The 24,566-nt window shown below is 32.5% G+C and overlaps 1 protein-coding gene and 1 long non-coding RNA gene across 4 annotated transcripts in view; one reads left to right on the top strand and one right to left on the bottom strand.

Annotated features, from left to right (window-relative positions):
- CADM2 (cell adhesion molecule 2) overlaps nucleotides 1-24,566 on the bottom strand; it is a 1,401,218-nt gene that overhangs the window by 546,724 nt on the left and 829,928 nt on the right. The window lies entirely within an intron of this gene.
- LOC116422973 overlaps nucleotides 5,138-24,566 on the top strand; it is a 136,391-nt gene continuing 116,962 nt past the window's right edge. The window contains exon 1 of the long non-coding RNA XR_004233463.1: nucleotides 5,138-5,252. This is a non-coding gene — a long non-coding RNA (uncharacterized LOC116422973). The remainder of the gene's footprint in view (nucleotides 5,253-24,566) is intronic.

Below are 24,566 nucleotides of genomic sequence, written 5' to 3'. Positions count from 1 at the left end.
AATTCAAGTAGCTAGGAACAAAATTTCAAAAGGCATATTTTTCACTTTAGATTAACTTTCATAAAATACAAATTAAATGTAGATTCCTCAGTGCTGAATTACCACAAATAAGCAGAACTTGGCATACAGTAGGTTGGTCTTTATTCCAAAAAGATATAATTATTAAAATTCCTAAAGAACCTTGAGCAAATCATTATATATCTCTAGGCATCCATTTCTTCATTTCTAAAAAGAAGAGTGAATTATGTGATCTCTAAAAGTCCAGGTGGCTTGGGAATCAAGAGGACTTGAGCTTTCAGGTTTTGTTTATTATGCACCTTTATATTTGTGTGTCTCTACTCAAGTCAATAAAATATCCTAATGCCAAGCAATTCACCAAACTATAAATTGCAGGTGAATTTACCTGCACCAGTGAAATCACAAATCTATACATTCACATACATACACAAATGCATACATGCACGCACAGTTGCCCTACATACTTTAGCTCTCAAGCAATGAGTTCTATTACTGATAATTATTTTCATTATTATTACATTTGTTTTCATGTGCTTTATCTTCCTAAGAACCTTATGAAACTCTACCATTACTCCTAATATGTGAGTACATAAGAATATTCTATTGTATGGTCAAAGGATATGAACGGACAATTCTCAGATGAAGAAATTGAAACTATTTCTAGTCATATGAAAAGATGCTCCAAGTCATTATTAATCAGAGAAATGCAAATTAAGACAACTCTAAGATACCACTACACACCTGTCAGATTGGCTAAGATGACAGGAAAAAATAATGATGATTGTTGGAGGGGATGTGGGAAAACTGGGACATTGATGCATTGTTGGTGGAGTTGCCAACGAATCCAACCATTTTGGAGAGTAGTTTGGAACTACGCTCAAAAAGTTATCAAACTGTGCATACCCTTTGATCCAGCAGTGTTTCTACTGGGATTATATCCCAAAGAGATTATAAAGAAGGGAAAGGGGCCTGTATGTGCACAAATGTTTGTGGCAGCCCTTTTTGTAGTGGCTAGAAACTGGAAACTGAATGGATGTCCATCAATTGGAGAATGGCTGAATAAATTGTGGTATATGAATATTATGGAATATTACTGTTCTGTAAGAAATGACCAACAGGATGATTTCAAAAAGGCCTGGAGAGACTTACACGAACTGATGCTGAGTGAAATGAGCAGGACCAGGAGATCATTATATACTTCAACAACAATACTAGATGATGACCAGTTCTGATGGATCAGGCCATCCTCAGCAACGAGATCAACCAAATCATTTCTAATGGAGCAGTAATGAACTGAACTAGCTATGCCCAGAAAAAGAACTCGGAGATAACTAAAAACTATTACATTGAATTCCCAATCCCTATATTTATGCCCACCTGCATTTTTGATTTCCTTCACAAGCTAATTGTACAATATTTCAGAATCTGATTCTTTTTATACAGCAAAATAATGTTTTGGTCATGTATACTTATTATGTATCTAATTTATATTTTAATGTATTTAACATCTACTGGTCATCCTGCCATCTAGGGGAGGGAGTGGGGGGGTAAGAGGTGAAAAATTGGAACAAGAGGTTTGGCAATTGTTAACGCTGTAAAGTTATCCATGCATATAACCTGTAAATAAAAGGCTGTTAAATAAAAAAAAAAAAACCTATATAATAAATGCTACAATATATTCAGAGCTAAAAAAAAAAGAATATTCTATTGTAAATTTAATGGCAATATACACATATCAAAATGACACCCCGTAATTTTTATTTAACTCAAAGCCAACCATGTAAACATAAGACATCTAAGAGAACCTCTGCCTGCCTAGTATCCTCATCTGTAAAATGGAGGGAATAGCTGTACCTCCTTTCCAGAGTTGTTCTGAGTATCAAATGAGACATTATTTGTAAATTGTTTAGCATAATTCCTGATTTATACTGTTTTATATAAATGCTAGCTATTATTAAAGGCGTTCAGGCCCACACTTTACACAAGCACAACATACAGTTTTGAATATTCTATTTATTCTTTCCAAATTAGTAAGTGTAATTGTCTGTGTGTTTGTTTGTTTGTTTTGGGGGAAAGTATTCTATTACCAATGGAGTTCTTTAGGTTCTATTTTTACATTTAAAAATACTCTAGTGAAAAGTAGCTGTTCCTTTACTCTGCTACTTTGGCTATCCTCCCTCACACCCACTTCTAATCCCATAACCCTCTCTACTACAGCTACTTCCAACAGCAGTTTCTGGTTGTTAAGAAGGCCCTAGAGGCATGCTTTTCTCTAGCAGCCAGTCTTATCAGAGGGAGCTGTCACCTGTCACCTTTGCCTCCCATTAAGTCCTAGAAACAGCTTCCTCAGGGCAGCTTTCCATTCTTTTCTTTTCTTTTCTTCAGGGAGGTTGGAACAGCTAGGCTCCTGCTGTTTGGCTTTTTTTTAGGGCTCAAACTGCACTAAAACTCCAAAGAAAGCAGATAAAATTAAAGACAGGAAAAAAAAAAAAGCTTACTTTCACTATCATGGCAACTATTGTTAACTACTTTGTCACTTGATTTTGAAACTTCAAGCTAGTGAAAATTATTTTACATAAAAATACTTATTAAATAAGCTAAAAGCTTTCTGCTCCCTCCAAGAGTTCTTTTTAAAGATTATAGATTATGCAATGTTAGAGCTACAAAGGACCTTATAGTTTATTCAATTCAATTTAACAAACATGTTAAGGCTAACTGGTAGAGAGGTAATATGATTCTTGACCTAATGGAATTTACAAGTTACCAGATTCTTAACCTTTTATTTTGTAATATAGAGTTCTAAAAGTCTGGTGATACCTATTGATTTTTTAAAATTTTTTTGTCTTTTTAAATCAAAATTAAATGATGCTAAATTTTAGTTAAAGGTTAGTGAAAATTAAGCTATCTCTTTGTTTCACCCAAGTTCATGGACTTCCTAAGATCTGTTCTGGGTCCTTCTTTCTTTGATTTCTTTATGGTATAGGCCTAAATAGTGGGATAGTTAGACCAAAGAGTATACACAGTCCAGTAATATTTGGAAGTTAATTCCAAATTGTTTTCAGAATGTCTAATGGAATTGACAATACTTCCAACTACATACTAGTGATTCTGTTTTCCCATAAGTATATTGTACTTAGTAATGTAGGAGGATATATTAGAGATTCTAGAATAAAAATATGATTATCAGTTTAGAGCTGGAAAGAATTTCAGATATAATCTTATGCTATGGCTCTTAAACTTTTTAGTTAAGGATTCACTTACATTTTAAAAAAATTATTGAAGAGCCCAAGGAGATTTTTTTAAAGATATTTCTACCAAACTTACCATACTAGAAACTAAAACTGATAAACCACTAGACTAAATGTAACCTCTTCATGTAACACGAGAAAGTAGGCCCTAAGGTTTTATGTGACTTGCCCAAATTCAAAATGAAAATTACCAGAGCAAAAATCTGAAACCTGGTTCTCTGATTCCAAATCAGTATCTATTCCTCTCATACTACAACTACTTCAAACAAAAAATTTGAAACCAAAGGAATTTTCTTTTCCACCAACACTTGGGGGGGGGGGGGGGGGGGAGGGAGGAGGAATCAATGTGTATGCTATGCTTTGTGAATTTTAATTAATCAAGGGTTTATTTTACATAAGAATTAAGCATTAAATTTCATTTAGATGACTTTGTTCTCCTCTAGAGATATTAGTAGTTTCAATGTATGATATATTTGACCAGAAGTTGGTTTTATTGATTTCTGTAGTGTCTATATGAGCCTATGTGTTGACTCCTTCATGTTCAATGACACAAAACAGCTCTCTTTTCCATCATTCGTAGGCAAACATTGAAGGAAAAAAAAATCATTTGAGGAAAAATTCAAAGCTTTAAGCTTGTAAAGAATGCTTTCCATCAGGTTGCTATCTAAAAAGGTATGACAGCTTAGGTTAAAATTACAATACAAGCATTAAATTAAATAAATAAATTTCCACTGGACTGAAGAGGTATAAAGTCTGAGTAGACCCTTATGTGAAGAGAAGTTTTGTCCCTCATATGAACCTAAGAAAATTGACTGTGAACTTGAGGCCTGTGGTTGTTATTGGAAAGTTTCCAAAATGCACACAGCAGTAGAGCATAATAGGACTAATGAAATCAAGACATTTACCCCATTGGAATCTCTGAATGTGCTACTGTCGTGGGCATAGTCTAAATTTAGCTGTATGTGATTTCTGCAGTTATCTTTGAAGTTACAAAGCATATGGTGACAGAAGAAATTAACCATTTTTAAAAGAACCAGCTAGGAAGCAAAGTTTAATTTAGCCACTGGTGTTCTTTTTCATGCTAGTATTTGTTCCACAAAATAGTACATCATATGACATATTATTCTGCCTTGAGTATCATTGCTGCTTTACATAGCAAATACCCATGGTAGAAGTCATTTTAGGCTTTACATTAAAAACACATAATTTGTAGCTGTTCAAAACTAGGGTACTAATTGTTAGTTCTTCACAATGGATAAAATTCACTCATTTTTGCTAATCCTACTATATAATGTTTTTTAGACATTAATACTACAGTGAATTGTGCAGCACTAAATAAATAAAACCACTGTGTTTTTTAAGTAAGATTTGAATTCCTATTAGATAAAATGTATTCAAAAGCATGAAAATAAAGAATATTAACTTGGTTAGCCTTTGTGAGACAGTTGAGGATAGAAGAGGCTCGTGTGCTACGTATGATTTCTTGAATCATAGAGTCAGACAAGACTCAACAGCAACAACAAAATTCAAATGCTAAGTTTTCTGTTAAACACCACTCATTTAAAAATATTCATTTTAGCATTGACTAATAAGAAAGCTTTTATTTCATGCTGAAAATAAAATTAAAATATTTTTAAACTCTTCCAAATGCAAGGTATTCAAAGGTATTTTTGGTAGTTATCATTTACAGAAATTGAAAATTTTTTTAGCTTTCCTTTGGAAATTAGGGGTTTCACTGATATGTATATTATCTTGCAGGAAGAAATTTACTCCTTGTTTTTTTGTTTACTTGTTTGTTGCAAATCAAATTCTATCTAGATCCTACTTTGTCCCTTAATTCATTGTGAGGTCATAATTGTACAAATTGATGATGTCAGTTATAAAGTTAAGGCTTAGATGGGAACCTGAGCCATTTTGTGTACACAAAAGATAAGTAGATTAAAATAATTCAAGATTTAAATTTCCTACTGGAATAGTTGTACCAAGGTAAGGCTTTATAATATGTACTATACTTTTGTTAACTAGGAATAAGTTTTTTGGTTTGGATTTTTATCTTTATTCATTGCTAGCCACTGAGAGAACAAATTGTAAGGGGATTTTTGTGATTTCTATTTTTTCCTATTTCTAAGGATTTCTTTTTATATTTTACAGTAAGAGAAACTGAAGCCCCACTAAAATTAGGCAAGATGGCCAAAATCACACAGTTTGTAAATCATGGAGTCTAAATTCAAAATTTTCTCTTACTAATTAGTAATAATACTGATACTAAAATGTGAATATCTTAGTATTCTGAGAAGATATAAACATTAATAAACTTAAATTATGATACATTCCTAAATTTTGTCCTCTATAAATTGTCATATTAAGTGATTTTAAAAATGACATCACATAATATTTTAATTTGATTCTTTTTTATAGTTTTTTATTTAAAAGATATATATATGGATAATATTTCAACATTGACCCTTGCAAAACATTCTGTTCCAACTTTTCATATTTTCATTGTTGTCATTCTCTTGGGTGAAATTATTGTGTCTATGATTTGCTGTTTCACCCAATCATTCTTTAGGATGATATTATTTAGTTTCCAATTACTTTTTGGTCTATTTACCTCTAACTTTTTGTTGAATGTGGTTTTTATTGCATTGTGATCTGAAAAGAATGCATTTATTATTTCTGCCTTTGTGCATTTAATTTTGAGGTTTTTATGAGATAATATGTGTATAGGTTCCATGAAATGGTGAGAAGAAAGTATGCTCCTTTCTATCTCCATTCAGTTATCTCCAAAGATCTATCATATCTCCTTTTTCTAATATTCTATTTACCTCTTTAACTTCTTTCTTATTTGTTTTGTGGTTTGATTTATCTAATTCTGAGAGTGCAAGCCTGAGATCTCCCACAATTATAGTTTTGCTGTCTATTTCTTCTTGCAACTCTCTTAACTTCTTTAGGAATTTAGATGCTATACCACTTGATGCATATATGTTTAGTATTGATATTGCTTCATTGTCTATGCTACACTTTAGCAAGATATTGTTTCCTTCCTTATCTCTTTTATATAGATCAATTTTTGCTTTTGCTTGATCTGAGATAAGGATGACTACCCCTGCTTTTTTTTTTTACTTCACCTGAAGCACAATAGATTCTGCTCCAGACTTTTACATTTATTCATTATGTATCACCCTGCTTTAAATGTGTTTTCTGCTAACAACATATTGTAGGATTATGGCTTTCAATCCAATCAGCTATCCGCCTCTACTTTATGGGAGAGTTCATTCCATTCACATTTATGATTAAAACTATTAATTCTGTATTTTCTGCCATCTTATTATTCCCAGGTTATACTTTTCTTTTCCTTTCCTCCCTTACCTGCCTCCCCAGTCTTAAACTTATGGGCTCCACTTGCCTCACGCAGCTCTCCCTCTTTAGAATCTCTCCCACCCTCTTTGAATCCCTCCCCCTTTCTTATACCTTTCCCTTATTTTTTTCCCCCTGTATTCCCTTCATTTAGCCTACTCTTTTCATTTTCCCTTTTCTTCTCTTACATTTTAATGAGGTGAGAGAAGTTTCTCTGTAAACTGAATATGTCTAATATTTTCTCTTTGAGCCAAATCTGATGAGAGTAAGATTCATACTGTGTTAGTCCCTCTCCCTTAATTCCCTCGGATATGATAGGTTTCCTTTGCCTCTTCATGTCACTTTTTATCTCTCCTTTTCCCTTTTTTCTGATACAATCTCCTTTCCACTTCTACTTCCCTTTTTTTTTTTAAATATTATAACAGTAAAATCAAATTATACACATGCTCTTTATGTATGCCCATAACAGAAATACAGTTCTCAAGAGTTCTTTTTATCTTTTATGCTTCTCTTGAGTCCTATATTTGGAAGTCAAATTTTTTGTTTAGCTCTGTTTTTTTGTTTGTTTGTTTGTTTTGTTTTTTTTTCATTAGGAATAAATGGAATTCACCTGTTTCATTGAATGTCATTCTTCTTCCCTGGAAGAAAATGGTCATCTTAGCTGGGTAGTTTTTTCTTGGCTGCATTCCAAATTCTTTTGCCTTACAGAATATTATATTCCAGGCATATTCCTTTAATGTGGAAGCTACTAGATCCTGAGTGATCCTTACCTGACTGATCTTTATTGTGGTATTTGATTTGTTTTTTGTTTTTTGTTTTTTTTTCTGGCTGCTTGTAAAATTTTTTTCCTTAATCTGATAGTTCTGAAATTTAGCCACAATATTTCTTTGAGTTTTTATTTTGGGGTTTCTTTCAGAAGGTGTTTGATGAATTTTTTCAGTGCCTATTTTACTTCTGATTCTATTACATCTGGGCAGTTTTCTTTGATGATTTATTGTAAAATGGTGTCTAGGCTCTTTTTTTCATCATAATTTTCAGGAAGTCCAATAATCCTCAGATTATCTCTCCTACACAGATTTTCCAGGTCTGTTGTTTTTCCAAGTAGATATTTAACATTTTTTTCTATTTTTCATTTTTTTTGGGGGGTGGGGGTTTGCTTGACTGATTCGTGATGTCTCAACGAATCCTTTCTATTTGTTCAGTTCTGATTTTTAATGAGTTATTTTATTCATTAACTTTGTTTACTTCTTGGCTGCAAAGAGTGGCCATACTGCTGCAGAAGTGTGACTTTCCTGGGAAGAGCCACAGAGTGGAAGTGCTGCTGCTCAGCTATGTGGAACAGTGGCTGCTCTGGCACAAGCGGCTGAACAGCTTTGTCATTGTTGTGACAATGCAGACAACTTGGACACATGTATATTTACCCCCTAACTCCCAAATTTCAATGCAAATATTAAAATCAACAAATATTTATTAAGTGCAATTAGTAAATGCAAGATATTATACTTGGGACAGTGGATATAAGGAAAAATATAATAATCCATTCTCTCAAGGAATTTATATATAACTCTGGGGATGTAACATAAATTTTATTTATTTGGTGAGACAATTGGGGTTAAATACTTTGTCCAGGGTCACAAAGGTAGTAAATGCCTGAGGCTGGATTTGAACTCAGGTTCTCCTGACTCCAGAGCTAGTTCTCTTTCCACTCTGTCATCTAGCTGCCTCCAGGGATTGTAACTTCTCAGAATTCTGATTTTATACCAATGTTTAGCTCAGATATCATTTCTTGTGGCTATAGTAATAGAAATCTGATACTTACAATTCTTTTCTTCCTTCTCAATTATCTTTTCAATGTAGATATGATTAGAAGACTATAAATTCCATGAAATTAGGGATTGCCAGGTTGCTATTGTCATGGGTTTGCCTTTGTATTCCTAGCACTTGGCACAAAGCCATGCCTAGTGAGCTTAATAAATGTTTATTAAGTTTAAATGAATTATACTTGAACTCAAGTCACTTATCCAGATCAAAAGAGGCCTCTGAGAAACCAAAATCAAATCACAAAATCTATATATTAATGTTGATATATAGGGCAAGTGCTCACAAGGTGATCAGAAAGTGATACAAAGACACTCTCAAGGTTTCTCTTAAGAACTTTAGAATTGCTTGTTTGACATGGAATATACTGGCACAGGACCCCCCATTATGATGTGCTCTCCTCAGAGATGCTATGAACAAAGCAGAATTAAATTAGCTCAGAAAAAAAACATGATGCACAAAGTTAGAGAATCCACCCCAAATGTTCATTGGGACTATTTGTATCCAAACTGTGGCAGAGCATTTTGAGCTTGTATTGGCCTGATTGGCCACAGTTGAATATACTAGTTTGACTCTAACAGATTGATGTCATTTTGATCCTCTTTGAGAATGAAGGACAACAACCAACTCATTGAAATGTACCAAAGGCCCTCATTCAAGACCTACTTATTCTTATAGTACTCATAATTCTAATGGTTTTATTTGTCAATTTTTGAGAATATTAGAGATAGCAAAAATTTAGTAGGAGCTACCAGAGGCAGGCAATTCTTTTCTAAGAAATATGTTTCCCAGTAGTTATTTCAGTCATATTTGACTCTCCATAACCTTATTTGGGTTTTTTGGACAAAAACACTAAGTGATTTATCATTTCCTCTTCCATCTCATTTTATAGATGAGGAAACTGAAAGAAGAATGACTAAGTGATTTGCCTGGAGTCACAGAGCTAGTAAAAATGTGAGGTCAGATTTTAACTCAGGTCCTACCTCCAAAGTCAATACCTTGAAGATAAATAGACTGGTATGCAAGTTCTGGATCTGATTCTATCTATCATCTATGTCTTTATCTACCTACCTACCTACCTATCTATCTATTTATCTATTATGTATTTGTGTATGTAAGGGATATTTATCTATTATGTAGGGATATTTATTATATACATGATAGATAGATGGATGGATAGATAGAGGCACTTTAAAATTATTCATTGAAGAGAAGTTTCCAACTTTTACTATAAGGGGTTTTTCTCTAGGGGGTTCCTTTATTAATAAAATCACAAGTCAATCTCTAATCTTATGGTAACAAAAATGGAAATACATAAATGAAAGTCTGCTGTCAACAAGAGATGGAAGAGAGAGGAAAACTAAAAAGTAGACATAAAAATCAGCAAAAAAAAAGTATCAATCTTTTACATTTTCAATACGGGCAAAAGTTCTATACACCTTAACCTAGATCCTGATCTAGAGGCATCACTGCATTATAGGAAAACAATTGATAAAGCATTGTGTAGTAAGTTATTTTTAATATTCCTTTCCTGGTCTTAAGCACTGGTCTTAAGTTATAGGCCCTGAATAAAACTCTAAATGTACCTGTTATTAGCTGTGTCACCTTAAATAAGTCACATCATTTTTGTGATTCCCAGTTTCCTTACCTATGAAATGAAAAGTTGTCATAATGATCATTATTTCTGTAAGATCCTATATACTTGTCTGCATAATATCACTAAGATTCATTATGAAGATATTGATTTTTGCTGATTTCTTACATTATGTATTAATTAATTCTCCTTATATACATATTCTAACATTTGTTTCTGAATTTTTGAATATCAATTGCCTCAAAAATACTCTTTCCATAAACTCCAAAAATGTGTTAATGATTTTATTACACAAGAATTTTTTTTACTTAAAAAAATTAAATTACAGCACAAAATTGCCTGTGGATTATTTTGTTTTTGTTTTTTTCTGGAGAGAAGCAAATTTAAACTGTTAAACAAAATCACAATTGCACTTATCTACTTTGCAGTATTGCCTACCACACAAAGAAATATATTACTACTACGTATTACTCTTTAAAAAAAAGTTTTATTTTTTCCAAATACATGTAAAAATAATTTTAACAATTTTTTTTCAAATGTTGTCCCACATTTTTTCCTTTTCTCCCTTCCTCTATTGAGAAACCAAACAATTTGACATAGACTATATATGCTAAGTCTTGCAAAATACACTTTCATAGATGTAATTTTATGTAAAAAAAAAAAAAAAAGATGTAATTTGGTGAAAGAAAATAGATAAGAAAGGCCCAGAAAAATAAAGTAAAAGTATCTGGCTACATATTACTCTTAATAACCCATTTGAACTAAATATAATATATTAGCAAATCAATCTCACTTGCTATTTGAGGAAGACAAATAATTATAAAGATAGGCAGAACATATATAGATATGTAAACATTGTATGTATGAGAATATTTTAAAGTTGTGTCATAATTCTATTTATTTCAACAAATACTGATACATTTCCTACAGTATGTCAGGCATACTGCTAGTCACTGGGGATATGGGGAAAAATATCAACAATCCCTTTCCTCAAGGAATTTGACAAAAAGACCAATCAACAAACATTGCTTTTGCCATTTTCTGAAGGTTAATATGGTATTTTATCCAGTTAAGAAATAAGAGAAAAATTTTGAGTATTTCATGAAAGCTTTTTTTGTTTGTTTTCCCCACTCAAATTCCATTATTGGGGGACAAATATAATTCATCCTACTTTAGGTACAGTTTCCCTAAAAAATCCCTTAGGTCAGGGCAAAAGTAATTTCTAGCAAATTGAATCAAAAACATTTATAAAGTGCCAATTATGTGCCAAGTACCTTGTTTAATGCACAGAATACAAACAAAAGCAAAACTGGTGCTTGCTCATGATAAATATGGAAATATGTTTAGAAAAATTGCACATGTTTAATCCATATTGGATTGCTTGCTGTCTTGGGGAAGGAGAAACACAAAGTTTTACAAAGGTGAATGTTGAAAATGTGTGTATGCGTGTGTGCGCGTGCGCACAAGTGCGCGTGTGTATCTTTGAAAAAATAAAATACTATTAAAATTAAAAAAAAAAAAAGCAAAAACAAAACTCATCCCTCACAGTCTAATGATTTTCTCCCTTGATGTTAGAACCAGGAGTCTGTGCTAAAAAAAAAAATCAGTCCATTACTGGGTGGGATGCTCATTAATTCTCCTGGATTTGTTGGCAAAGCAGGCTAGGCTGGATATACATTTCATTTATAGTCCAAGAATGGACTTTGTTAATGGACTTTGTTTTCCAGTCTTTCTGGTCACAGCTCTTTTCAATATCCTATAATTATCCTAGTGACTTTATGGTTAGCTTATAATGAAAGAGAAGTATATATGTAATTTAGCTACATTCATCAAAGAAAGATAAATATTTTCCAAATTCACAAATAAAAGATATCAGTTTCAATCATAATCTTTAAATTGTTATGTGAATAAAGCCATAGTATCAAATTAACTGTGGCTGCTGGTTCAGTTCAGACTCTCTTTAGTATCCTACTATCTATTTGTGATTTCAAAAATCGTTCCTCGTTATTATAGAACTCCCTGTTCTCTAAGTAAAGTTGCTGAGGCACATCAGGAGTTAAGTTAAGGAGTTAAGTCTGGGGTACTAGGCACGAAGGGAAAAACGGATGCCACTACTTTTGTTTTGTTTTTGTTTAGCAGTAAAGTAGGAATAAAAAGAACATAAAATTCTTAGGTTTGATTGATAGACCAACAAGATGATTAAAAAGAGCTGCAAGTAACAGCTGTAAATAACATCAGGTACTACTAAAAGAGAGCCACCTTCTGCAAAGGCAGAATTATTATGTAATTATATCCACTTTTGCAAGTTACAAACTATTCCCTAGCAGGGATCCACTTCTTCATTCATTACGATTCAATATAATTTGAGCTGCTAAGGTAAAGTGTCTCCCAGCAGGAGGCTGCAAATGAATCCTGCTGATGCTTTTATTACTACCGATTCATACTGCTGCTCATCCCAGCACTCAAAACAAGCTTAGAGAAAGCTTTCTATCTGGGTTATACAGAAACTGCAGAAGTAAACAGACTAAGATGGTCAAAACCTGAGAATCTTGCAAAAGTGACCTCAACATGGGATCAGATTGTCATGTCTGGCTCATATTTGAGTCCTTGGAATCATGCAGTCTTTTAACACACCTTCAAAAATACACAATGTAAATTGTTTAACCTCTTTCATAATTACAAAAGGCAAAACTATTTCCAAATGGAGAAAAAAAAATCAAAGCAGAGCTAAAATTTCTCTTTAGAGTATATTACCTAATTTTTATTTTAGAGATTTAAAACAGCTACAGCATCAAAGGATTTAACTTACAAAAAAACCAAAACTGTATACCTTCATATTTAGAAACTTGTTGAGAGACAGAGAGAACCTGCCTTGCTGACAGTTCTAATGGCCTGTTCACAATATAGAATACTCAAATAACTGCTACATTGTGATTCTAGCCTCCATCTTCTGTTCTGTGTTCAGTCATGCTAGTTAATAATTTTCCTTATGCATATATTTAAATGAATAGCATTCACTTCAGAAAAGCTCTCTCAAACATAAATAACACACATTCCATACATAGATTTTCCTTCTACTAGATTAGCATAACAGAGCATTAGGAGATTCAAGACCTTAAGAAGGAAATTATGCAGAATTAGCATGCATGCCAAAGGAGGGGGCTATAAAGCTCTAAAAAGGCTTGTGCAGGGCCTTCTCTTTCACAGTGGTTGTACTCCGTAGGGGCAATGAAACTCAGAGAAGACTGCCTAAAAAGCAGTGGGAAGGATTACAAAACTCATTTTTGGTAAGATCTCCATTGTTCTCAGAGCTAAAGAATGTTCAGTAGGAAGTGCTTGATTACAAAGGAAGGGAGTATACAAGATTTCCCAAAATAAATAAATAAAAGAGAATCAAAGAACATTGAGATGGAACATTCTAATGAAAGTTTGCAGCTTATTGCTAAGATTTCCAACTACCCTGCAGGCTTTTCTTTGTGGATCTCCCTGATGCTAATGAGAGTTATTCAGCTAAAATCCCCATATAACTGAGACAATGAACCCTTCTGCAATTTGACCCTACAGTCTTTGCAATCCATTTGAAGGCTCAGGTCTTTTAGTAGATACAGTTTAAATACTCTGCTTTTCTTTTCCTGTAACAGAACCTCATTTCTGTCCTCAGTGATTAAAGAAGAGCCAGGGACAGGCTTGCCATACCAGCAGGATAATTATACTTTGCTTTTATGTATGTCTCCCTGGTTGTGTGTGTGTGTGTGTGTGTTTTAAGAAGGGAGAAAAATTAGGGAGTCATTAAGGATAGAGTTCTCAATATTAAAATTAAAAGAAAATGCACAATGTAACCATGTTTTTTTTTAACATATCTGAATTTATTATAGAGTTAATGATTGAAAATGTTTCAAAGAAATGAAAACCTTCACCAAAAACATTAAAAGAAAAAATATTAATTTTTTTTTTACTGACTTCAGTTTTAGAAGATTAAGTAAAACTACAAGAAAATACTCAACATTCAGAATGTGATACAGATTCCCAACCAGAAAGAGCATCTGTTACTTTGTAAGTGTGAAAAGACATAACTCAGTCATGGATGTCTTTTCTTGAGAAAGTGGAAAGATAATTATCCTTCATGGGTGAGACATTTGATTTATTCTACTGAGATTCATTTCATTTCATTGTAAATTAAACTATTTAATTCAACATTTTCAATACCTGCCACTGAGGGGACATCTGGGAAAAACAGGGGAGAGATGCTAGATCAGATATATTCACATTAAATAGAATGTTTGTAATTATTGTCATAAGGTGAGCTGTCATTTGGATATCAATTAATCCCTTTTCCTTCTTATGACCTAAATAAATAAATGACTTAAATAGCAGGAATATTGTAATCACAAAATTGCTGAGGGAATATTTTGTAAAGAATTTTGTACTGTTCAGGCTTTATTCCATATTTTTTCATTCAGTAATGTGCTGTTAATTCCTAAATGTATTTTCATACCATGAAGTATTAAGACCCATTATTTATAATAAAAATACAACCATTTGGTATAAAGTTAAAATTTGCACAACTAATTTTTTTTTCAAAAATATTGCCTGGAGAACTATTTTCCTTACTTTAAAATGTTCCCAAAATATAATAATAAAATAGTTGTTTTCAAGTATGAATCAATAGTGATACAATGATGTCATTTTATGTTGCTTTAAATAGAACTGAAAAATAGGCCCTTTAGAAAGTCATGAAATTAAAAAATATTATAAGATTTTAATTTAAACAAAAAGAGAGGGCAATAAAAAGAAACCCCAATTTGTCATAATATATCTCAACATTACAAAACAGAATGAACATTTCTAGTAAATTCAGAGCAGTGATAGGATCAAAAATTTTCAGTACTTCTCCATTCATAAAATATAAAACTTCTCACTGCTATTTAAAACCCTCAAAAAGCCAACTTCCAGACTTAGTTCATTTATTTTCTTTATAAATTTTACCCCATCGAATTGTCCTATCCCTGCCTCTATGTCTTTGTATAGAATATCTTCCATAACTTTTATGACTTTCTCAAGAAGATATTAGTAACAACCATTACATAATTTTGCCATAATTATAGGTTTAAACCCTGTACATCTTATTATGCCTTATCCTATGCAACTGGGGTTTCAAGATGCTACCTCCCCCATCATAAAGAACTCATATATTTTCACAATCACACACTAATAAATTGTCTTCTTAATTAGCTCATTAGTGCTATATGTTCTTATTCTTATACACACAACAAATTTAACCCATACCAGCACCATGGACATAGAACTCAAAACTATTTGAACAATCATACCTGCAATTATCCTTGTCGTAATTGCCCTCCCATCCCTAAGCATTTTATACATGATAGAGGAAATCTTTAATCCCTACCTCACAGTCAAAGATATGGGCCATCAATGATACTGAAGCTATGAGTACACTGACTAAGAAAACCTTTCATTTGACTCATACATAGTACCCATCCAAGACTTAGCCCCTGGCCAATTCTGACTATTAGAGGTAGATAATCGAGTAGTTCTAATATGCTTCTTTTCTCATATACATTTAGAATTCTTCATATCCTTAAAGAATAAACTCAAGTCCCATCTCTTCTTTGATTATTTTCTGATACCCATACATGTTTACTCAAATTATCTTTTATTTACTTATCTGTGTACATGTGATATCCTACCAAGTTAGAAGATAAGTTTCTTGAAGGAAGAGATTATTTTTTGTTATATTACTCCAGTTAGCTCAGTATCTTGCATGTAATAGGTTTTAAGTGTTTAAATGTTTATTAAATTAAAATTGAGAAAGAAGTCATATTCCGTAGGGGTGAGGAGAAAATGATAAATAAAGAAACAAAGTCAGTCATTGTAAACTGCTTTTTGAAAGAATTTAGTAGTGAATGAAAATGGGAAATATTTGATAATTTTTTTTAGATGATGGCAGGGTTAAGGAATAGGTTTCTTTTTTTTTTTTTTTTTTTTTTTTTTTTTTTAAGACTAGGGAGAAATTAACATATTTAGGTAATGGAAAAGGAGCAAATAGTAGAGAGAGGTCAAAGATAATAAGAGAAATGATTAAAGGTGAAGGGTCCAAGAAAGATGAAAGGATTGGATAAAGGGTATAAGCAGAAAGGTAATTTTGATAGGAAGAAGAACCATAATACACTTTGAAGCTAGAGCAAAGACCATTTTGAGTTACAAATGAAAGGAAATGATAAAGCACATGGAAGCAGGCCCTTAATATTCTCAGTTTATCTTCTAAAAAATCTATGATTAGTGTTGAGGGATTAAGGAAAAATGCAAAGATTTGGAATGCTACTTTCAAGGAAAGTGACAAAGTCAACTAGAGATGAATAAAGAGAATACTGTGAAGGGTTGAGGGTCAGGTGAAGTTAGCTAAAATGAATTTGTTGTGGACCCAGTTGTCAGTTTTGTGACTTTTCAACTGAACCTAAATCTTGTACTATCCTTTACTGGTAACTCTCCCTTTCCTTATATATCCAGTTGCCCTTTTGCTATTTAACACATTTATTAATCACTGTTACCAATGGAATGGTATCTCAGATAAAAAATAAACTGGTAAGAATGGTATGCTGTATGACAGAATTAGTATTCAGCAAGAAAGATTCTAACAGAAAGTAACGATGTGAAATTTAAAAATGATAAAAAAAAATCTTAAAATTGGGTTCAGAAAATCATCTTTAATAATCCAAAGTGAGAAAGACAAGATTAGATGTCAGTTTCCTTGAAAAAGATTTAGGGGGGTTTAATGATACATTCTATGAGTAAATACTATGATAGGGTAATAAAAAAAAAAAAAAAAAAACCCAAACTAATGTAACCTGAAGTGAAAAGTATATCTTCTAGTAATAAAATTATGATAGTCTTACTGTATGCTACCCTGGTCAGACTTTATGGTATTATGTTATATCCTGACACATTTTAGATAATATATGGATAAACTTGAAAGTATTAAGAGGAAGGTAGGCCAAATAGTGTGCTATGTTGAGCACAGATCATATGATAAATGGGTGAAATAACTGGACATGTTTATCCTTGAAAAAAGCCAAGGGGATAGATAATGGCAGCTGTCAAATACTTGAGTAGTCTCTTTCTATTTGGGGCCAAAGATTAGATCCAGGTCCAATATATGGAATTTGCAAATTCAGATTTGATTTAAATTAAATGCATTAATGATTACAACTTTTTCTAAGTGTAATGCACTCCCTACACAAAAATGGGTCCTTTCTCTCTGGAGAAGAGATTGCTTAATCAAAATCTAGATATCTTTAGGGATATGGTGATTAGACTTCTTTCCCAGGTATGAAGTGAACTAGAATAACCATTCTCTTCTAATTCTGAAGTTTGTAACTCTATGAATTTATTAAGTTTACTGATAGTAAAGATAGATGCCATTCACTGGCTCTTCAATCAGAAAACAAACAAACTGACGTTACTCACAATTGCCAAATTTTAGCACAATGGCAAGATAGAGCAATAACTAATTCATTTAGCTTGTTCCATCTATGTAATACTCTGCATGAATGAGACATCATAATTTGAAGGGGGAAAAATGTATATGTTAATATAATATTTCACATTTATATACTATTTGAAAGTACTTTCATCACAATAGTCCTGTGAGATAGTATAAGCATTATCACAATTTCATAGATAAAGATATTTAGACTTTCATGAGTTGAGTGGCTTGCCATTGATCCTGAAACTATTAATGTCTGAAGCAAGATTCAAAAACTTTTTTTTGTTGTTCTTTTTTTAGCAACAATATACTATGATGGATTTGAAAATAAGCTCCAGGTTCAAATCTTGCCTTTCATACCTTCTTCCAGCATGACTGTTTACAAGTCATTTAATAGTTCTGGATTTCAGCTTCCTCTTCTATAAAATAAGGATTCCTTCTCATACAAACTGATGCTTCTATGATCCTAAATACACATTCTGCACTCTAATCACTCTATCCTGCTGCCTCTCATCTATGCTTCAAGACTATTTAAAAAATGACACGTGGACATCAGCTAGCTAGTAAATGTATAGAGGTTTTCAATCCAAGAGAAATAGGTGACCGGTGTGATAGAATTCACTAAAAGCAGGGGGAAAAAAGGCACATTCATGTCTCAATTGGAAAGGAAGATCAAAAAGACAACCGAGAAACAGATCAAGCTGCTCTGAGAATGAAAGAGGCATCTGTGACCTGAGAAAGAGTGAAAGAATAGAAAGCCACACAATTGAAGGAAGGGACATTTTCAGAGCAAAAAGCAAGAGAAAAGGATATTAAAAGACCTTGTAAATAGTTATATGGGGCAGGGCTTTTTTCAGCAGAAAAAAAGCAATCTACAAGGGACTTAAATAAGAAAGAGGAAGTAACATAGAGAAAAAAAAAATCAGTATATACTAATTCTAGTTTTCTTTTTTTTTTTTTTTTCTGATGAATATGGCTCTTTTTTTTTTTTTTTTTTTTTAATTTTTTTAATTTTTATTTAATAGCCTTTAATTTACAGGATATATCATGGGTAACTTTACAGCATTAACAATTGCCAAACCTCTTGTTCCAATTTTTCACCTCTTACCCCCCCACCCCCCCCTAGATGGCAGGATAACCAGTAGATGTTAAATATATTAAAATATAACTTAGATACACAATAAGTATACATGACCAAAACATTATTTTGCTGTACAAAAGAATCAGACTCTGAATTATTGTACAATTAGCTTGTGAAGGAAATCAAAGATGCAGGTGTGCATAAATATAGGGACTGGGAATTCAATGTAATGGTTTTTAGTCATCTCCCAGAGTTCTTTTTCTGGGTATAGTTAGTTCAGTTCATTACTGCACCATTAGAAATGATTTGGTTGATCTTGTTGCTGAGGATGGCCTGATCCATCAGGACTAGTCATCATCTAGTATTGTTGTTGAAGTATATAATGATCTCCTGGTCCTGCTCATTTCACTCAGCATCAGTTCGTGTAAAGTCTCTCAGGCCTTTCTGAAATCATCCTGTTGGTCATTTCTTACAGAACAGTAATATTCCATAATTTTCATATACCACAATTTATTCAGCCATTCTCAACTGATGGACATCCATTCAGTTTCAGTTTCTAGCCACTACAAAAGGGCTGCCACAAACATTCGTGCACATACAGGTCCCTTTCCCTTCTTTATAATCTCTTTGGGATATAATCCAGTATGTAACACTGCTGGATCAAAGGGTATGCACAGTTTGATAACTTTTTGAGCATAGTTCAAACTACTCTCAAAATGGTTGGATTCGTTCACAACTCCACCAACAATGAATCAATGTCCCAGTTTTCCCATCCCCTCCAACAATCATCATTATTTTTCCTGTCATCTTAACCAATCTGACAGGTGTGTGAGTAGTATCTTAAGAGTTGTCTTAATTTGCATTTCTCTGATTAATAATGACTTGGAGCATCTTTTCATATGACTAGAAATAGTTTCAATTTCTTCATCTGAGAATTGTCTGATTCATATCCATTTGACCATTTTCAATTGGAGAATGAGCTTGATTTTATAAATTAGAGTTAATTCTCTATATATTTTGGAAATGAGGGCCTTTATCAGAACCTTTGACTGTAAAAATATTTTCCCAGTTTATTAGCTTCCCTTCTAATCTTGTCTGCATTAGTTTTGTTTTACAAAAACTTTTCAGTTTGTATAATCAGAAATTTTCTATTTTGTGATCAGTAATGATCTCTAGTTCTACTTTGAGTCATCAAAAACCTTCCCTTCCACAGGTCTGAGGGTAAACTATCCTATGTTCCTCTAATTTATTAATAATTTCATTCTTTATGACCTAGGTCATAGAACCCATTTTGACCTTATCTTGGTATACGGACGTTAAGTATGGATCAATGCCTAGTTTCTGCCATATTAGTTTCCAATTTTTCCCACAATTTTTATCAAACAGTATAAGTTCTTATCCCAAAGCTGGGATCTTTGGGTTTGTCAAAGACTAGGTTGCTATATTTGTTGACTGTTTTATCCATTGAACCTAATCTATTCCACTGATCAACTAATCTATTCCTTAGCCATATACCAAATAGTTTTGGTAACTGCTGACTCTATAGTATAGTTTTAGATCTGGTACAGCTAAGCCACCATCATTTGATTTTTTTCATTAATTCCTTGAAATTCTTGACCTTTTGTTTTCCATATGAACTTTTGTTGTTATTTTTCTAGGTCATTAAAATAGTTTTTTGAGTCTGATTGGTAGTAGCCTAAATAAATAGATTAGTTTAGGTAATATTGTCATCTTTATTATATTTATCGCCCTATCCAAGAGCATTTAATATTTTCAATTGGTTAGATCAGACTTAATTTAGTGTTGAAAAGTGGTCTGTAATTTTGCTCATAAAGTTTCTGATTTTCCCTTGGCAGATAGATTCCTAAATATTTTATATTATCAGTAGTTACTTTAAATGGAATTTCTCTTTGTAACTCTGACTGTTGGATTTTGTTAGTGATATATAAGAATGCTGATGACTTATGTGGGTTTATTTTATAACCACAACTTTGCTAAAGTTGTGGATTATTTCTAATAATTTTTTACAGAATCTCTGGGGTTCTCTAAGTATACCATCATGTCATCGCAAAGAGTGATAATTGGCTTCCTCATTGCCTATTCTTATTCCTTTAATCTCTTTCTCAGCTCTTATTGCTATAGCTAGCGTTTCTAATACAATATTAAATAGTAACGGTGATATGGCAACCTTGTTTCACTCAGATCTTTGGAATGGTTGCAGTTTGTCTCCATTACATATGATGCTTACTGATGGTTTTAAATAGATGCTGCTGATTATTTTAAGGAAAAGTCCATTTATTCCTATACTCTCAAGTGTTTTTAATAGGAATGGATGTTGGATTTTATCAAATGCTTTTCTGCATCTATTGAGATGATCATATGGTTTTTATAATTTGGTTATTGACATGGCCAATTATATTGATAGTTTTCTAATATTGAGACCAGCCCTGCATTCCTGGTTATAAATCCTACTTGATCATAGTGTATTATCTTGGAGATGATTTTCTGTAGTCTTTTTGCTAATATCTTATTTAAGATTTTAGCATCAATGATTCATTAGGAGATTGGTCTATAATTTTCTTTCTCTGTTTTCAGCCTACCTGGTTTGGGTATCAGTACCATGTCTGTGTTCATAGAAGGAATTTGGTAGGACTCCTTCATTCCCTATTTTATCAAATAATTTATATAGCATTGGGGCCAATTGTTCTTTAAATGTTTGGTAAAATTCACATGTAAATCCATCTGGTCCTGGGGAGTTTTTCTTAGGGAGTTGTTTAATTGCCTGTTCTATTTCTTTTTCTGAAATGGGACTATTCAAGCAATTTACTTCTTCCTCTGTTAGTCTGGAAGTCTGTATTTTTGAGGTAGTCATCCATTTCACTTAGGTTATCAAATTTATTGGCATAAAGTTGAGCAAAATAACTCCTTATTATTTCTCTAATTTCCTCTTCATTGGTGGAAAGTTCTCCTTTTCATTTTTAAGACTACTAATTTCATTTTCCTCCCTCCTTTTTCTAATCAGATTTACCAAAGGCTTATCTATTTTATTGGCTTTTTCATAGAACCAACTCTTAGTTTTATTAATTAGTTCAATAGTTTTTTTACTTTCAATATTTTAATTTCTCCTTTTAATTTTAAATTTCCAATTTAGTATTTGATTGGGGTTTTAATTTCGTCTTTTTTTAGTTTTTTAGTTTGCAAGCCCAATTCATTAATCTTTTCTTTCTTGTTTTATTCAAGTAAGCCTCTAAGGATATAAAATTCCCTCTTATTACCCTTTGGCTGCATCCCACAAATTTTGGTATGATGTCTCATCATTGTCATTATCTTGAGTGAAATTATTAATTGTATCTATAATTTGCTTGCTTACCCAATCATTCTTTAAGATGAGATTGTTTAGTTTCAATTACTTTTTGGTCTATTTCCCCTAACTTTTTGTTGAGATGTAGTTTTATTGCATCATGATCTGAAAAGAAAGCATTTACTATTTCTGCTTTCTTGCATTTAATTTGAGTCTTTATGTCCTAATATTGGTCAATTTTTGAATAGGTTCCATGAACTGCTGAGAAGAAAGTATATTCCCTTCTATCTCCATTCAATTTTCTCCAAAGATCCAACATACCTAATTTTTCTAATATTATTTACTTCTTTAATTTCTTTCTTATTTGTTTTGTGGTTTGATTTGTCTAATTCTGAGGTGCAAGGTTGAGATCTCCTACTATTACAGTTTTGTTGTCTATTTCTTCTTGCAACTCTCTTAACTTCTCCTTTAGGAAGTTGAGTGCCATACCACTTGGTGCATATATGTTTAATATTGATATTGCTTCGTTGTTTATGCTACCCCTTTAGCAGGATGTAGTTACCTTCCTTATCTCTTTTAATTAGATCCAATTTTTACTTTTGCTTGATCTAGAGATAAGGATGGCTACCTACTTTTTGACTTCACCTGAAGCATAATAGATTTTGCTCCAGCCTTTTACTTTTACTCTATATGCATCCCCCTGCTTTAAGATGTGTTTCTTGTAAAGCAACATATTGTAGGGTTCTGACTTTTGATCAGTCTGCTATCTGCCTCCTCTTTAGTGGGGAGTTCATCCCATTTACATTACGTTGAATTACTAAATCTGTATTTCCTGCCATCCTAATAACCCCAGATTGTGCTTTCTTATTCTTGCCTCCCCCAACCCTCTTTCCCCTTTTAAACTTATGTACCCCTCTTGTATCACGATACTTATCCTCTTTATAATCCCTCCCTCCCCCTTTGAGTCTTTCCCCTTCCTTCCCTTATTTCTCTTTTTCTTTTCCCTTTTCCTCTCCCCGTTTTTAATGAGGCGAGAGAATTTTCTCTAAAACAAATGTCAATTATTTTTTTTTTGAGCCAACTCTGATGAGGTTAAGATTCACACAATGTTCCTCCCCTCTCTAAATTCCCTCAGATATGATAAGTTTCCTTAGCCTCTTTGTGGGATGTGGTTTCCCTCTTTTTATCCTCACTTCCACCTTATTCTGCCATCATCCCTTTTCCATATCTACTTCCCTTTTTATGTTATATCAGTACAATCAAATTATACATGTATTCTTTTTGTATATCCACAACAGAAATACAATTCTCAAGAGTTATTTTTACCTTTTCTGCATCTCTTGAGTTCTATTCTTGGAGATCAAATTTTTTGTTTAGTTCTGGTTTTTCTTCAGAAACAAATGGAAATTCATTTGTTTCATTAAATATCCATCTTCTTCCCTGGAAGAAAATGCTCACTTAGCTGGGTAGTTTATTCTTGGCTGCATCTCAAGTTCTTGTGCCTTTCGAATATCATATTCCAGGCCTTCTTTCCTTTAATGTAGAGGCAGCCAGATCTTGGGTTATCCTTATTGTGGCACCTCGTATTTAAATGGTTTTTGGCTGCTTGTAAAATTTTTTCCTTAATCTTATAGTTCTGAAATTTTGCGACAATATTCCTATAGGGTTTTATTTTGGGTTTCTTTCAGAAGGTGTTCGATGAATTCTTTCAATGCCTATTTTACCTTCTGATTCTATTACATCTGGGCAGTTCTCTTTGATGATTTCTTGTAAAATAGTATCTAGGCTCTTTTTTTTCATCATAGTTTTCAGAAAGTCAATAATCCTCAGATTATCTCTCCTAGATCTATTTTCAAGTCTGTCGTTTTGCAAGTAGAAAATTCGTGGTTTTTTCCAGTTTGTCATTTTTTTGTTTTTTGCTTGACTGATTCTTGCTGTCTCAATGAATCATTAGTTTCAATTTGTTCAGTTCTAATTTTTAAAGCATTATTTTCTTCAATAGCTTTTTTACTTCTTTCTGTATATGTCCAATTGAGTTTTGAATGTATTGTTTTGGTCTGTAGGAATTTTTCCATTTCACTAATTTTTTTTTAGTGAATTATTTTCTTTTCAATTCACAGATCCTACTTTCTTGCGTGTTCTTTGTCTTTTCAATTCATGGATCCTACTTTCTTGCGAGTTCTTTGTCTTTCAAATCACAAATCCTACTTTGTAGTGAATTCTTTATTTTTCAATTCGTATTTCAGGAAGTTTTGTCTCTTGTAAGCTCTCTTTCTTATCCCATTTATCTAATTCTTTGAGCTTTAATGCCTCTTCTAAAACAATTCTAGGAGGACATCATTGCCAAATTTTGCATTTGAAGTTCTTCAGTTTGCTAACCTGCTCTTTTTTGCTTATTAGTGTAATTCGATTGAATTTTTCATCATTTTAGGGAAAATTAAGTTTAAATATTTCCTAGTAATATTGAGAGTATTTCATGCTTCCTTGAGATAGGATAAGATTATAAACTTCTAGATAAAGTATTTAATTTATGGTTGAGTGGTCTCTTGATCTGAAACTTTATTCCTGTACCCAATTCAAAGTTGTTTCGTCATTAGCTAATCAAATCTTAGTGATGGATTTGAAAAGTCCAGTTAAATTGCCCT

This window comes from Sarcophilus harrisii, chromosome 3 (assembly GCF_902635505.1).
Source record: "Sarcophilus harrisii chromosome 3, mSarHar1.11, whole genome shotgun sequence".
NCBI classification, from domain to species: domain Eukaryota; kingdom Metazoa; phylum Chordata; class Mammalia; order Dasyuromorphia; family Dasyuridae; genus Sarcophilus; species Sarcophilus harrisii.
Note: the sequence above shows the minus strand (reverse complement) of the source record. Positions and strands in the feature narration are given on the sequence as shown.